Source organism: Podarcis pityusensis (assembly GCF_964106645.2).
Source record: "Podarcis pityusensis genome assembly, chromosome: 4".
Classification (NCBI taxonomy): Eukaryota; Metazoa; Chordata; class Lepidosauria; order Squamata; family Lacertidae; genus Podarcis; species Podarcis pityusensis.
In genome coordinates, this window is record NC_138027.1 from 43,167,964 (window position 1) to 43,182,572 (window position 14,609).

A 14,609-nucleotide genomic window follows, 5' to 3' on the forward strand; every position below is an offset into this window, starting at 1 on the left:
TACTTCATCAAACTTATTAAAAACAGAAACAAGTCTTTCTAACAGAAAGGAGTATTATTGCACAAATGTTACAAAACTATAAATGTTATAGTCTATGTAGCCATCACTATCAAGAGGCTGCAGATGGCACAGAACACAGTGGCTAAATTGTTTGTTGGGGCAAACTACTTGGAAATATAAGATCGTGCTTTCAAGGGCTGCAAGTCTGCTACTGGGTCAAGTTCAAGGTGTTGGTTGTGACACAGGGTCAATTATTTGAGAGGCTGCATTATACCTCATGTCTCTAGTAAATCACTGACGTTTGAAAGATTCTCCTACAAGTTCCAGAGAGCTCAGAATCCAGCTCCATAATAGCTTAGAGCAGCACTTTCAATATTGTTGCCACTGTTCTGTGGAATAGTATTCCAACATCAGGATAGATAAGCATTTATTTATTTATTTTTAAATAATATTTATTGAGAATTTTAAGATTACAAAGAAACAAAGAAAAAAAAGAAGGAAAAAACAAGTAACATTTAAACAATACGAATCAATAAAAAAAAACAAGATCAAAAAGAGAAAAAAACAAAACACATAATACATCAAAATCAAAAAACAAAAATAGACAAAAAATTTAAAAACAAATCCAATATTCCCAAATCATTAACTGTCATTACCTTGTTTCATCGACCTCCTCATACCTCCCTTTTTTGTATTCTAGTTGTTAATTATCTCAGCAAATCCTTTCCATCTTTCATAATATTCTGTCATTAAATTACCTTAATCTATTTTAACCTTATCTTACCATAAAAGGCCCTAAAACTTAAAACTTAAATCTTATTTATACCATATTCTCTTAACCATGACATATTCTTACATAATTCTTTTTAACATTTCTGCTAAAGCCAAATAATTTCATTCCAACATTTTTCTAATACTCTTTACTTTTACAAAATTTTCCTAAATAAATTGTTTAAAACTTTCTTCCAATCTTCATCCAACGTTTCTTTCTCCTGGTCTCGGGTTTTGTCAGTCCTTTCTATCCCGTCCATCTAGTCCATCAACCTGGTAACCTTATATCCGAGGCCCTTGGATCTCTTCCATGTCCTATCCACAGATCTTCTTCATATTTATACCTGTGCTTTACTTTGTCTTCTGCTCCTTTCACTCGGGGAGACTCCAGCTTGACAATGTTTTTGTCCCTTCTCGACAGATCAGCCCCTTTTCCAAAGTCAACACTGAACTCCATATGGTATTTAAAAACATGTTTCAAAGTCCCTCCAAAGTTAAGGGCCCGCACAGCCCCAGACGCCTCCCTGCCCAAAGCCAGACTTGAAAGGTCAAAACATCCCTGCATAGGGGGGTCTATCCAGCCCCCCATCTCCAAACCAAACAGAACTCTGTCTCTCCAAATCTGACTTTCTCCAGGTTCATTCATCAAGTCCAACAACTCATGTTCCTGCTGGGCCACAGTTCCCTCCATCTCTGCCTCACTAGGTCCAGCAACAGCCTCCTCCCTCATCTGATCTGTCAAAGCACACTCCTGAGTTAACTCCTGAGTGGGTTCTATATAAGTACCCACTGCCTGTCCAAACTTTCCGATCCCAACAGTCATCAAATCCATCTTCTCATGTAACTGTTCCAATAAAGCACTTGTCTTACAAAAGGCCAACACCAGAGCCTCCGAATACATTGTTGTTGAAGGTCAGAGTCTGTTCCCACGATCTTAATCTATTGCAGCTGCAAAGCTCCCCAGTTCGAATTTAATAACAGTTTCACAAGCTCCCTCTAGGGGAAAAAACTTCTATTTGTATCCATCTCTCTCCTTTTTTTTTTTTTTAAAGCAAATCTAACAACAAAGTTTCCTTTTTCAGATATTTTGTCAATATTTTGTTCCTTTTAAATGCGAAGGGGAACAATGGAATCAATATGTTTCTCTTCTTTTAACTATCTGTCAAAAACGTTTGTCTATAGTCAATGAGCTTCCCGAAGACGTCTGTCCTGACACCCCGCTCCCAGGTTCAGGACAGTGAAGAATTGCTTTTCTTTACTTGTCTTCTGCAAGTTTAATCAGTCCAGAAAAAGTTCCCCCCTCTTCTCCTGCTTCCAAGGGGGGTTCAGTAATTTTAAATGATGAAAATTGATCCTTTACAACGATTTTCTAAGCTCTAGCTTGCCGTGTCTTTGCTTCAATCTATTTACAAAAAGCGGAAGGCAGACTTCCTGTTTAGACCTTCCCGCTTCAGTGCCAAATTAAAAGAAATTTCTTATTCCAATTTTCCGTTCTACTCACGGACAGTTATTTAAGCTCCAATTGTCCACAGGAAAAAGTCAGCCATCTCCGGCAACAGCAATGCGGCTTCACTCCGTGAAAGAAGCGGTCGATTCAAGGCACCGCACCACTCACCCCACGTCGCTCCGGAACCCCGAAATCGGGTTTCCCCGCGAGTAGGGGGGGCGCAAAGGTGCCGGCCGAATCCCACGTCCACAGGCTTCTCCCGCCTGTGGTTTTTGATGGGTCTCCGCCTCGCCGTGGCGGTTCAGACCCTGTTTTCCACGGAGCGGATTCCTCCTGATCGTAGGAAATCCGCCATTGCCAGAGGTGCCAACCCGGAAGTCCTTTAGGATAGATAAGCATTTATTCCCCCCCCCCCCCAAAAAAAAAGAATTCCAGCTTGAGAGCAGTACATGTGAAAAGGATCTAGGAGTCTTGGTTGACCACAAACTTGACATGAGCCAACAGTGTGACGTGGCAGCTAAAAAAGCCAATGCAATTCTGGGCTGCATCAATAGGAGTATAGCATCTAGATCAAGGGAAGTAATAGTGCCACTGTATTCTGCTCTGGTCAGACCTCACCTGGAGTACTGTGTCCAGTTCTGGGCACCACAGTTCAAGAAGGACACTGACAAACTGGAACGTGTCCAGAGGAGGGCAACCAAAATGGTCAAAGGCCTGGAAACGATGCCTTATGAGGAACGGCTAAGAGAGCTGGGCATGTTTAGCCTGGAGAAGAGGAGGTTAAGGGGTGATATGATAGCCATGTTCAAATATATCAAAGGATGTCACATAGAGGAGGGAGAAAGGTTGTTTTCTGCTGCTCCAGAGAAGCGGACACGGAGCAATGGATCCAAACTACAAGAAAGAAGATTCCACCTAAACATTAGGAAGAACTTCCTGACAGTAAGAGCTGTTCGACAGTGGAATTTGCTGCCAAGGAGTGTGGTGGAGTCTCCTTCTTTGGAGGTCTTTAAGCAGAGGCTTGACAACCATATGTCAGGAGTGCTCTGATGGTGTTTCCTGCTTGGCAGGGGATTGGACTCGATGGCCCTTGTGGTCTCTTCCAACTCTATGATTCTATGATTCTAAGATGGATAAATTGGTCTTTCCCATGAGTGCCTATTTTGTATTGTTTTGAATGTATCTGCTTTTGTCTAAATTTTCAACCCCTTTTTCCTGTTTTACTGTAATTGCCATGAGAAGATTGTGTGGAAGGTATTATTATTATTAGAAAGGGTTTTTTGCCTAATCAATTTACATTGTACTTGCAACAATAAACGCAATACTAACAGTGGATAGAACTGGTTTTGACAGCAAAGCAGCAGACGCCTTTATTCAATCCATTTTGCTGGCAGAAAGCAAAGGTATGCATGGTCCTAGCAATCTATACCTAAGGATACACCTAAGGCAGGCTATGATACAAAAGCTGAGTTTTCCCTAGAGAAGGAATTCCTTCATCTCCTGAGGATACATCTCAAAGGGTATTCAACCTGCCTATCTGCTCAGCTTTTAGAAATAACAGATAATTGCTTTTGGGAAGAAGAATTATAACTCCTTTTATGCATGCTTAGAAGCAAGTTCAGTTAAACACACTGGGTCTCACTATGAAGTAAACATACACAGCACCAGGATGTGTTAATTATTCATTTTTAAATAGTCTATAGTACACCATATTTTTCTTCCACACAACGCATAATTCAGTTATGGAAGTCACTGCTGCAAAATGTGATGATATCCATTGGCATGCATTACAGCAGATATTTAGGCATAACATACATCCAAGTTCTGAATATTTGGTACACACAAGAGGTGAGGGAGAACTAGTATTTTCATTATGTAATTCTGAGCTTCTGTGGAAATTTGTATAGAATTTGTAGAAGACAGATTGCAAGAACGAAGATGGATCTTTCTTGACTCAGCAAGGCAAGTCTTATGTCACACCCAGACAAGCATAAGCACATTGAAATGTTAGAAACTGGAACTTTTAAAGGAGTTAAATATTACTGCTGAATTGTTGGCCATGTTGTAGCTTGACAACATCAAATATTGGCAAAACGTCAATTATAGCATCAACAATTTGGATCCAAATAATTTCATTTGCGCATTTCTGGCAGGACTTTGTAAAACCTCTTTCTTTGAACAGTAGGCATACAACATTGGTAAATTAATACAATGGTTTAAATGTTACTCAAATAGTATATGAAAATTTCAAGCTATCATTAAAACAGGTCAAATGATTGAGCTCTTTTGAACAGATAATAAATGGGCCACATATCAGTACGCACAATGCACACAACATTGCAGTTCATGGTATCATGAGACAAAGGTTCTTGAGAGCAGAAGCAGTAAGGCCTACAAGGCCTACACAATCATTCAAGATGGTAACTGCTACCTGTTAACAGCAAACTGCTAAGTCACTGTGACTTGTGACTCATCTTGAGTGATGACTCATTCTCACTATAAAAGTAGCCAGCCAGTGTGTCTCAGCCAGTGTGTGTGTTGTGTTGTTGCAGACAGAGTGGCTGACTGTGGCTCTGTGATGAGTCAGATAGCTGCTATGAGCACTCTGTGTATGCTCTTTAACTATGCTGTTGCTGAACAAGTTTATTTTCTTCAGTAAAGTTTTATGTTGTTTATGAAGAAGACTCTGCATGATTAATTTACCGCTGTGCGACACATTGCATATGCCCCTATGTATCATGACTCTACTGTTTCAACTCTACCCAATTGGTCAATGGAACAAGAGGTGCATAATGGGAGCTAATTTCCCCCATTATGCTAACCATTTATCAACCTGTATTGACCATGGAGGTATACGTTAGTTGTGTAACCACTTCACAAGGGATCCAGATCCTGTCAATCATCTGAATGTTTACTCAGAAGTAATTCCCATTACTCCCTGTTAAGTGCATACAGAATTGCAGCCTTAAAGTTACAGTGTAAATGTAAAGATAACTACAGATAATAAATGGCTCATTTTAAAAACATGTACAACTAGCTATATTTCAGAACAACAGTCTTTCCTTAGTATGTTTTAAAACTGCTGTAACCTGCCGTAGGACATTATGATGAAGGGCAGGTAAGAAATCAAATAAATAGTTAAGTATTTGTTCTAAAATAAGTAGGGTTTTTAAAATAGAAAACATGTAGTAGTTTTTCTTTTTCTTTTTACTTACCAACCACTGACTACAGGATACCATAAAGCATATCGACAAATCTGATTTTAATGTTCAGTTACTCACCTAAGGAAACAAAAAGAAAAAGATTATTATTAGTACTTTCCTCTAAGGTATCCAAACATTTTGGTTTATATGGCAAAACATGGATCTATAGTTTTACTATGTATCAATTGCTGCCACAGAACTAGCAGCTAGACATACAGAGTAAGGAACAAGTTTAATAACCTTCAAGTGGATAAAAGATCCAAGTTTTTATTACCAAGATTAGAACAGCTCAAAGGGCACTGAGCAATAACAAGAACAGCCACTTATGTGTCCTTATGTATCAACATACAATCAAAAGTGTACAATACTTAATGTATTTTTATTCAGGTTTCAAGGTGCAACTGAAAAACAGTTTATTGTGTCAACTCTGAAGAAAATCCTACCAAGTTCAGGGGAAATAAATCCCAAGTACCCCTGTATAGGATTGCAGCCTAAACGTTTAGTTATAAAAACCTAGAAATCCTCTAAATTATGAAAAATGCTATCTTTGGGCATTGTAAGTCCCAGACTGTCATCTTTTACCAAGCAGAAAGAGCAATTAAGAGAACTTTATGGCTTTGGTCTCTATGGAAACAAGATATTTTCATCAGGCATGTTTGCAAGAGGGCTACATTAATGGAAATATTGAATCATAATGTCTGAGATACAAAGTAAACATTTCAGAAGCTTACATGTAATGAAATGTAAAACATCATAACCTGTCCCTGATAACTGCAGTCATCCTTTGGTGACACAAATGACTAGAATCAGTTTAGCAAGAATCACAGCTCCCCTTCAAAACAAACAATTGTCTTTGAGTGGGAGTCAATGAGACACAAGCCTATTGCTGGGTGACTATCCCAATGGATACAAGAATTTCTCTTCACTCTTGTTTCCCATTATGATCAGATACACAGCCTAAACCTTCATTTTTACTACTGAATATAAGACCACAATTAGACAGAAATCTATTAAATAATTCTCAACAAAAAGACTGCTGAAAAGTATGATCAAACTTCTCTTCAAAATTTTCTAGAGCATAAGAAAAACTCTGCATATACAGGTAGATGAGCAGAAGAAAGTGTTTAGGCACAAGACTACTTGCCACACCTGGTAGCCCATGTGTCAATACTGAGTATTTTTCACTGAACACAATAAATAACTTACAAACCAATTATGAGTATGTTTATATTTTGATTTTCCAGAAAGGTTATTCTGGTGTGAAATTTCTTTTTTCCAAACACAATGAATTCACTAGAAGCAATCTATAACTACTCAGAAAACAAATAGCATAAATTTAAGTACTGAATAAAGTATCAAGAACATAATGTACCACATTTCGGTATAGAGTTATACCTTGGGTTAAGAACTTAATTCGTTCCGGAGGTCCGTTCTTAACCTGAAACTGTTCTTAACCTGAGACACCACTTTAGCTAATGGGGACTCCCACTGCCGCCGCGCCACCGGAGCGCAATTTCTGTTCTCATCCTGAAGCAAAGTTCTTAGCCCGAGCTACTATTTCTGGGTTAGTGGAGTCTGTAACCTGAAGCGTCTGTAACCTGAAGTGTCTGTAACCTGAGGTACCACTGTACAAACAAATATCAGTGTAAACTCAGTGGACGAACATGTGCACTGTTGTTCAAAGGTCCCAGACACAAAACTTGAGACTCTTCAGTTATAGCAGTGGCTCTTAATATTGTTCTCCTCTTTGAGAGTCTGATGAAAGCTATGGACCCCCACCAGAAAAATGGATATAAATCAGGCATAGGCAACCTCAGCCCTCCAGAAGTTTTGGGACTACAACTCCCATGATCCCTAGCTAACAGGACCAGTGGTCAGGGGTAATGGGAATTGTAGTCCCAAAACATCTGGAGGGCTGAGGTTGCCTATGCCTGATATAAATGGATACACACAAAATTTATTTTATTGCATGGGGGGTGAATCCTTTTTTGCACCTATTTAATGGATCCCTTCAGGACTCTCCATGAACTACCAGGGGTCTATATACCACCAGATAAGAACCCTGGAATTATAATATTTCAGTTGCTGGGAAAGCCCTCTGCCTGAAACCATGAAGACCTACCATCAAGGTAAACAATGCTGATGTGAATAGTCTTGCTTAGTATAAGGTAGCTTGTAAGATTTTTATGCATGTAGGGGTGTGAAATATTAACAATGCCATACCTATTAGCGGAATCAATTAAACATAATATGAGGGATTGTAGTTCAGTGGGAAAGCAGCAGAATGGAATGAACAGAACAAATGAGAAAAACAACAAAGGACTACAGTGGTGAGTATTTTCACAATCCCAGCAGGAAGACCTTTATAAACATGCAGATGTTACATAGGTAGCATTATGGGTTCAGACTTCCCAACTCCCCACAAATGGAAAAAAATATTATTCTTTTCTATACTCATAATTGATAATTTGACATATTGGACTCTGTGTGTGCGCGCGCGTGCGTGTGTGCATGTACACACACACACACACTGAAAATTTAGGAACTCATACATATATTATACACTCAAAACTATTTCCTTTCAGAAGTTCTAACATCTTTGAAGTGAACATTTGTGGACTCTGAATTAAATCAAGCAGCAGAAGGTGGCATTTGTTTCCAACTGGGATTAACAGCATTCCTTTTGTAGAATGACACAAACAGACGCAGATGTAGGATATTCTTAAATGCTGGGGATATTGATGTTACTGCTTTTTTTAGCACCTGGGAAAATCTGCAGCTGAAGAGACCGAAAAATTTAAAAATAACCGATTTGCATCTTATTTGTATTATAATCACCTGTATTTAATATTAGCCATATTTAGACAAACTGTCTGTTTCACTTTCCAGTCACTCCTTCCCCTTGTCATTTCACAGGCTGACATATTTCACTTCTCAGGATGCAGATTTCTTCCAACCCTGGCTGACTTGTCATTAAATCTGTCACAAACTGTAATTATTTAAGTATACCCATTTATTAACTGGCAAAATAGTTACCCCCCACTGGCAATATCTTTACTCTGTCAATGTCAGTACAACTGGGTTGTTGTTGTTTTTTATTCTCTGTTGATTTGCTACTCCTTTTTGTAAACCAAATCACTCTTTCTTTTCCACTCTATTATAGCTAAGCAGGCCCGGACATGTGAAACGTTCCCCTTTGAATTAAGGAGAAATGCCTTAGAAATCTATGTCCATTAAAACCAAGCCAAAAATGTAACGGCTTGCATCATTTAAGTCCCCGTAACTCATTGCTGCAAATTAATGCTTTGAGCAATAAGCCCTCAATAAAGTCCATGAAATGGAGATAGTTACATATTTTTCTGTTTTAATCACCTATTTATGAATAGTGGAAACCCCACCATCCCTAGATGGTGCATGCACTTGCTAGAACAAACTTGGTAAATTTTGAGTTTATTATTTCCTACAGTTGCAGAGGTGTAAATAAATTTTAATATCTTGTTCCCCTTGACCAGCTGAGTTACCCAAAAGATTGTATATTTTGGGGTTGCCATATTTTGAAGAGCAAAAAAGAGGACACATTACACATCACAATGATGACTCTCATTTTAGATACCTATGAAAAAGAGAATGTGTCCTGGAAAAAGAGGACATATGGCAACACCATGCTTAGTTAGGTGAAACTGGGTTTGGAGGTACTTTACATGCAGGGGTAGCCCTTCCTAACAGGAAGCTGTCACCCTGCCCCGCCTCCATAGCCTCGCAGCAGCAGCTTCCAGTGAAATATTTCTTGCAAGAGTTACGTGAGGTCTCACTGAACCTGCCACCATGCAACCCCAAGGATAGGGCACCTGGGGGGGTGCTGCTCTGTGGGATTTTGCTGTTGGACAAAGGCCAATCAAGGGTTATTTGGAGTTTGTTTAATTTGAGCAAATGATTTCAAAATTCCTCTTGTCATACTAAATAAATAAATAAATCTTGCCATTTTTAAGTAGAAACTTGCTTATTTTCAGTGGTATGCTTAACAACATAAATAAAATCTGTGACACCATGTTCATGCATAGGAATTTAAGATTTTCCCAGTTTACCTGATCTTTTTTCTCACGTTAATTTAATATGATTAGATACAACCATTTCCTCATGTTCTTGAACATCCTAAATATCCTGCTAATGGGAATGTCTTTCCAAGGAATTAGACAATTTTGACCAAGGGTAGGCGACCTAAGGCCCGGGGGCCGGATGCGGCCCATTCGCCTTCTCAATCCGGCCCACGCATGGTCCGGAAATCAGCATGTTTTTTTACATGAGTAGAATGTGGACTTTTATTTAAAATGCATCTCTGGGTTATATGTGGGGCACAGGAATTTGTTTGTGGGTTTGTTTGTTTTTTCAAAATACAGTCTGGCCCACCACATGGTCTGAGGGATGGTGGACCGGCCCACAGCTGAAAAAGGTTGCTGACCCCTGATCATGACTGTGAGTCCAGGAAGACCAGCTCACTGCCTTGCAGGCCATTTTCCCACCTAGCCTGGGAGGGCAGATGGGTCCCTGACTTGACTCCATCTACCAAAAAAATGAGCTTCTGAAGAGGCCAGAGACCATATTGGCTGTCTTTTAGTGCAGATCCAGGTCATTGAACCTGAGCTTCCACAGCCACCACTGTGGCAGCAACAGCAGAAGATATATTACATTACATTAGGGTCATCAAGGGTTTAGTAGACAGATAGCTAAGAAATCTCGTTGCTGAAGCCTTGGATGTTGCCTTCTCTCTTCCCCAAAGCCATGCATTTTCTCAGAAAACCTAGCCAATCGACTGGGTGATTAATGATAATTTAAGTACAGTTCAAAGAGAAACTATCATTATGAGATTAACTGCATAAATTCTACATAATCCACCGGAGCCTAAGAAATTAAGTTTCTCATTTTGTGTGTAGTTTTTCTTCCTTTTTCTCTCTCAAAAGCCCTTCCACATAGCCATTTCCTGGTGGTGCTAATACATTTTTATGTTAGTTGCTGTCCTTCCAACAAAGGAACACACATAAAATGGAGCGATATGGAATCATTTAGAACTTCTGTTGATTAGATATTTCAGTAGTTAAGGGGGAAACAGAATATCAGGTGACTATTGAAATCAAATGAACACACTCCAACACATGATCTATAATTCGAGCAGTTTGGTTTGTTCCCACATTGTCCCATTTTCTGAAGTGACATGCTCCTGTGAGTCTAAGGACCAACCTGATCTCCACACAAAAAAATGTGGCTTAATGGTCTTCTGCTTATATAGGAATTAGGTTAATCAGAAGTTTGAAAGGATTGTGTTGTGCACCTGTGTTTTTTCTCATCTAAATTCTTTTATCTCGTCCCTCAATTTGATGTGGTTAGAGAAACACATGCTTGTCTTTGATAATGCTTGATGGATTTGCAGTGTTTTCTGTTAAGTTAAATAACATGTGGACATTTATTTCAGAGTTCCACACAAACAGAATGAAACGAAACATAAGCCTCTGTAATAATGCAAAAGTAGTATCAGAAAGATGTGCCTCAGTAGAAAATTCATAGTGAAGTACCCATGCAAGAATATTGCCAAGTTACAGGTTCCCAAAAAACAAAACACATACCAAAATAAGAAGACTAGAAGTTATAATAAGAATAGTGCTTCTTTTATGAATCACTTAATAAAAGATGACAAACAAAGTAAAAAAGGCCAAATTAAAACATAAAATTCAATTTAAAAATAACAAATGGCTGCTTATATGGGCCTTATAAATAATATGACTTTGTACAGCAGCTAAAATATGCACAGTAGCTTTTGGAGGAGACAGAGGGTTTGGAGCTCTGCTGACCCTGATCACGGTGGGTCAAATTAAACTGAATAGGACTACCCAGAGAATAGTAGTAATTGGCATGTTTGACAGTGATGCAAAGAATAGGGCAGTAAGGGCTGTCAGGAAAGCTTTATTTGGTCTGCCTAAGGTGTCCTGGGACCAGATAGACTGGGAAGGAATGAGCCTAGTGCTCTGTCAAGGATGTGCATAAACTTTACTTGGTTTTTAATTTAAGAAGCACTGGATGTCTGCTACCCTTCACTATGCTGTAAGCAGATTATCTCTTGCCTAGGTATTACAACACATTGGTTTTCTTAAAGCGTAATTTATTTTTCACAATTTATTTTTCATATCAAATTGAAAATTTGAGCCTTGGTAGTAGTAAGCGTTTTCTTTCAATAAGGCAGAAAAGGACTTGCCAGCTCTAGGCCCAAAGCCTAAGCATATAGCTTTAAATCCACATACATAGATACATTTTGAAAAATGGCTTTCTAAATAAACTTTGCTTCAAAGCTGCAGCACTGTTGGTAAATTTGAGCCTTTATCTCTTTATCTACAATTTAATGATGAACATCTGTGTTAATATTGTGAAACTGGCTCAGAAAAAAAAATACATATTCTATTATTTTTAATAAATCAAAGGTTAATCATAGGCATTTTAGTAGTTCGTGAATATTAAGAACTTGCTACACAAGTCATCAGAGCATCTGATATTATTCTTAGATCTGCATAAAAATAAGTTCTGTGTTGTGTTAACAGGGAGGTGTGATGTTAGGGTTTAGGTTACCATGCATTTAATAATAACTTGTCTACTTCAATGGCATATAAGTATCAACTCCAAAGTTAATTGTTCTCTCAGGAAAAGCCAGTCAAACGAAGTTGTGCTGCTGCTTTGATACAGTTAGACATTTTGGAAACATACTTTTCCTGCAACTCTACACAATGAGCTCATGAAATCTTACAACTAGGTTAGGAAATGGTTAAAGTTCAGGATGATTAGATTTTGGGGGGTATTTATTAATTTCATTTCAAAAATGTTGATGCTACCTTTCAGGACAAAGTTCTTCCAAGGCACCTTACATCGAAACCCTCATATTCAAGACAGTTTTGCTAACACTTTATTCTAACCTTTCTAATCGTCATCATCAAGGCAGCTTACAAATTAAGCAATAAGACAATTAAATAACTTTAAAACAAAGCTTATTATGATGCTTAAACACATCAGCAGTCACAACCTCATCAGAAATGATATTCTTTAAAAAAAATATTAAAGATTTTCTTGGTTTACAAAACTACATGTCTTGTCTCTTTTTTCAGGTTGTACAGTCTTTCTTACAAATCAGTTACTTTTGTTGTAGAAAGGTTGATTAGATGATTAGAAAGGTTAGACATTAGTGTTGAGTACAGTATAAGGTGGGGGGGAGGGATGGGGGGTTGAGGCTTATATTCTTTTATATAGTGTTCGTGTAGGGATTTGTGTCAGCTTCAACTGGATAGGTTCTCTTTTTATTTGTTTATTACATTTCCTTGGTAGTGAGAGTTATTGGGGGGCAGGGTTGGCTGTCTGTAGTTGTCTACTATGGGGTTTGTTTGCATTTATGAGGGAGGGAGAGGGCTTGTTGCATCAGGTAAAGCAGATAGATTTGTATGCTCTCGGTGGATTCTTGTCTTGTTGGGCTGTGTATGTGATACAGGGGAGCCATACTGGGGTGAAGGCATCCTCTTCTATTTGTCCCTGTGTCAGTTTCAGTTTATTAGTTAGCTTTTCTAGTAAGGCCATTTCCCATACAATTTGATACCACTGGTCCATGTTTATTCCTGACAGGTCCCTCCAATGTCTGGCTATGAGGCTTCTGGCTGCTGAGAGTAGGTGGGAGTTTGGTCATTTTGCTGTGTTTTAACTGATTCAGTAGTTTCCTAATGGGGTCTGTTATGTTGCGACCAGGGACAAAGCCTGCCTGGTCCAGGGCGATTAGTTTGTGTAGGAAGATTTTTAGGCGGTTAGCCAGGATTGATGTGAATATCTTGTAGTCTTGGTTTATCAATAAGATTGGGCGGTATGATTCTATTTTGAGGCTATCTTTGAGTGGTTTTGGGATAGAGACTATTTTGGAAGAGGTCCAGGTTTTTGGGAGGGGCCCCATTTTATGATGTCGTTAAATAGGTGGGTCATGTAAGGCATCAGGGGTTCTTTGAATTTCTTTGAATTTCTTGTAGTATTCTGCTGTAAAGTCACCCAGTCCTGGGGCCTTGTGTGGTTTCAGGTTTTTGAGCACCGTCTCTATTTCCTCTGCAGTCATAGGGCTGTCCCTGAATTCTTGTTCCTCCTCAGTTAAGATTGGCATGGTCAGCCCTGTTAGGAATCTTCTGATTTCCTGTTTAGGTGGATTGTGGGAGGTGTATAGATTGGCATAAAATCCAGCAAATTCTGAGGTTATTTCTTTGGTGGAGGATGTTAAGTTACCATCTTTTTTTTAGTGACACAGTGTATTCTTGTTCTGAGTGATTTTTTTTACTGCATCTGCTTGCTAATAGTCTGGAGCTCTTCCCTCAATATTCGTAAAAGCATTGTTTAGAGTTGTCAGGGAACAGCCATCAGCTCAGGGGCGAGAGAGGAAAGGCCGGATGGATTACAGAGAGCCCCCAAAGATTGTGGGAAGCAGCACTTCCTCAGCGGAGGAAGGAAGCCACGCCTCTAGTGGAGAGGAGATGGAGGGCTCGGAGGAGGCAAGGTGATGCCAGGACACCTTGCCTGAGCAAAGCGGGGAGGAAGGAGGTCCTCCTTTACCCAAGCCGTCCGTGCGCAGTAGGCTTCCACACAGAGAGGGGAAGCGCAGACTGGAGGTCAAGAAACTACTCTGCTGGGGAAGATTTAAGCACTGCCCACTCTCAGATTCTGCCAGTGAATGAGCAAGTCACGGAATAGAGGCACTCTGCATTCTAAAGGTTTTTACCACAAATAAGAAAGCTTTAGAGCAGACTATTGAGGCATATTGGCCTGATTGCTCTCGAGCAACCAACCGATACATCTAACAAGAGTATAGGAATCAGAAATTATATTTTGAAAAAGGTAAATGAAATCTTCACCATTTGCCTAAAAGCAATTATAGTGCCAAGTCTTGTGGCCTACTATTCCAAATCCTGGGGGGGCACAACAATTATATTGTTATTCTGTTTGTGGATGGAAACAGCATAGGGGGATATACATTGTTCAATATTCAATACATGTTACATTGGAACTACCTTGCCATATGGATTTGCCTAGTCAAGGGGAAAGTCTACACCAGAAACCACATGTTCCTAAAGGTCAGTAGCTTTGGAATAGAATCAAGCAAACCCAGTTTATCTGTAATAGAAACAAAT

The 14,609-nt window shown here is 39.2% G+C and overlaps 1 protein-coding gene and 1 long non-coding RNA gene across 5 annotated transcripts in view; both read right to left on the reverse strand.

Annotated features, from left to right (window-relative positions):
• CADM2 (cell adhesion molecule 2) overlaps positions 1–14,609 on the reverse strand; it is a 398,136-nt gene that overhangs the window by 338,548 nt on the left and 44,979 nt on the right. The window lies entirely within an intron of this gene.
• LOC308474971 overlaps positions 1–14,609 on the reverse strand; it is a 126,068-nt gene that overhangs the window by 68,312 nt on the left and 43,147 nt on the right. The window contains exon 2 of the long non-coding RNA XR_013985070.1: positions 5,434–5,499. This is a non-coding gene — a long non-coding RNA (uncharacterized lncRNA). The remainder of the gene's footprint in view (positions 1–5,433; positions 5,500–14,609) is intronic.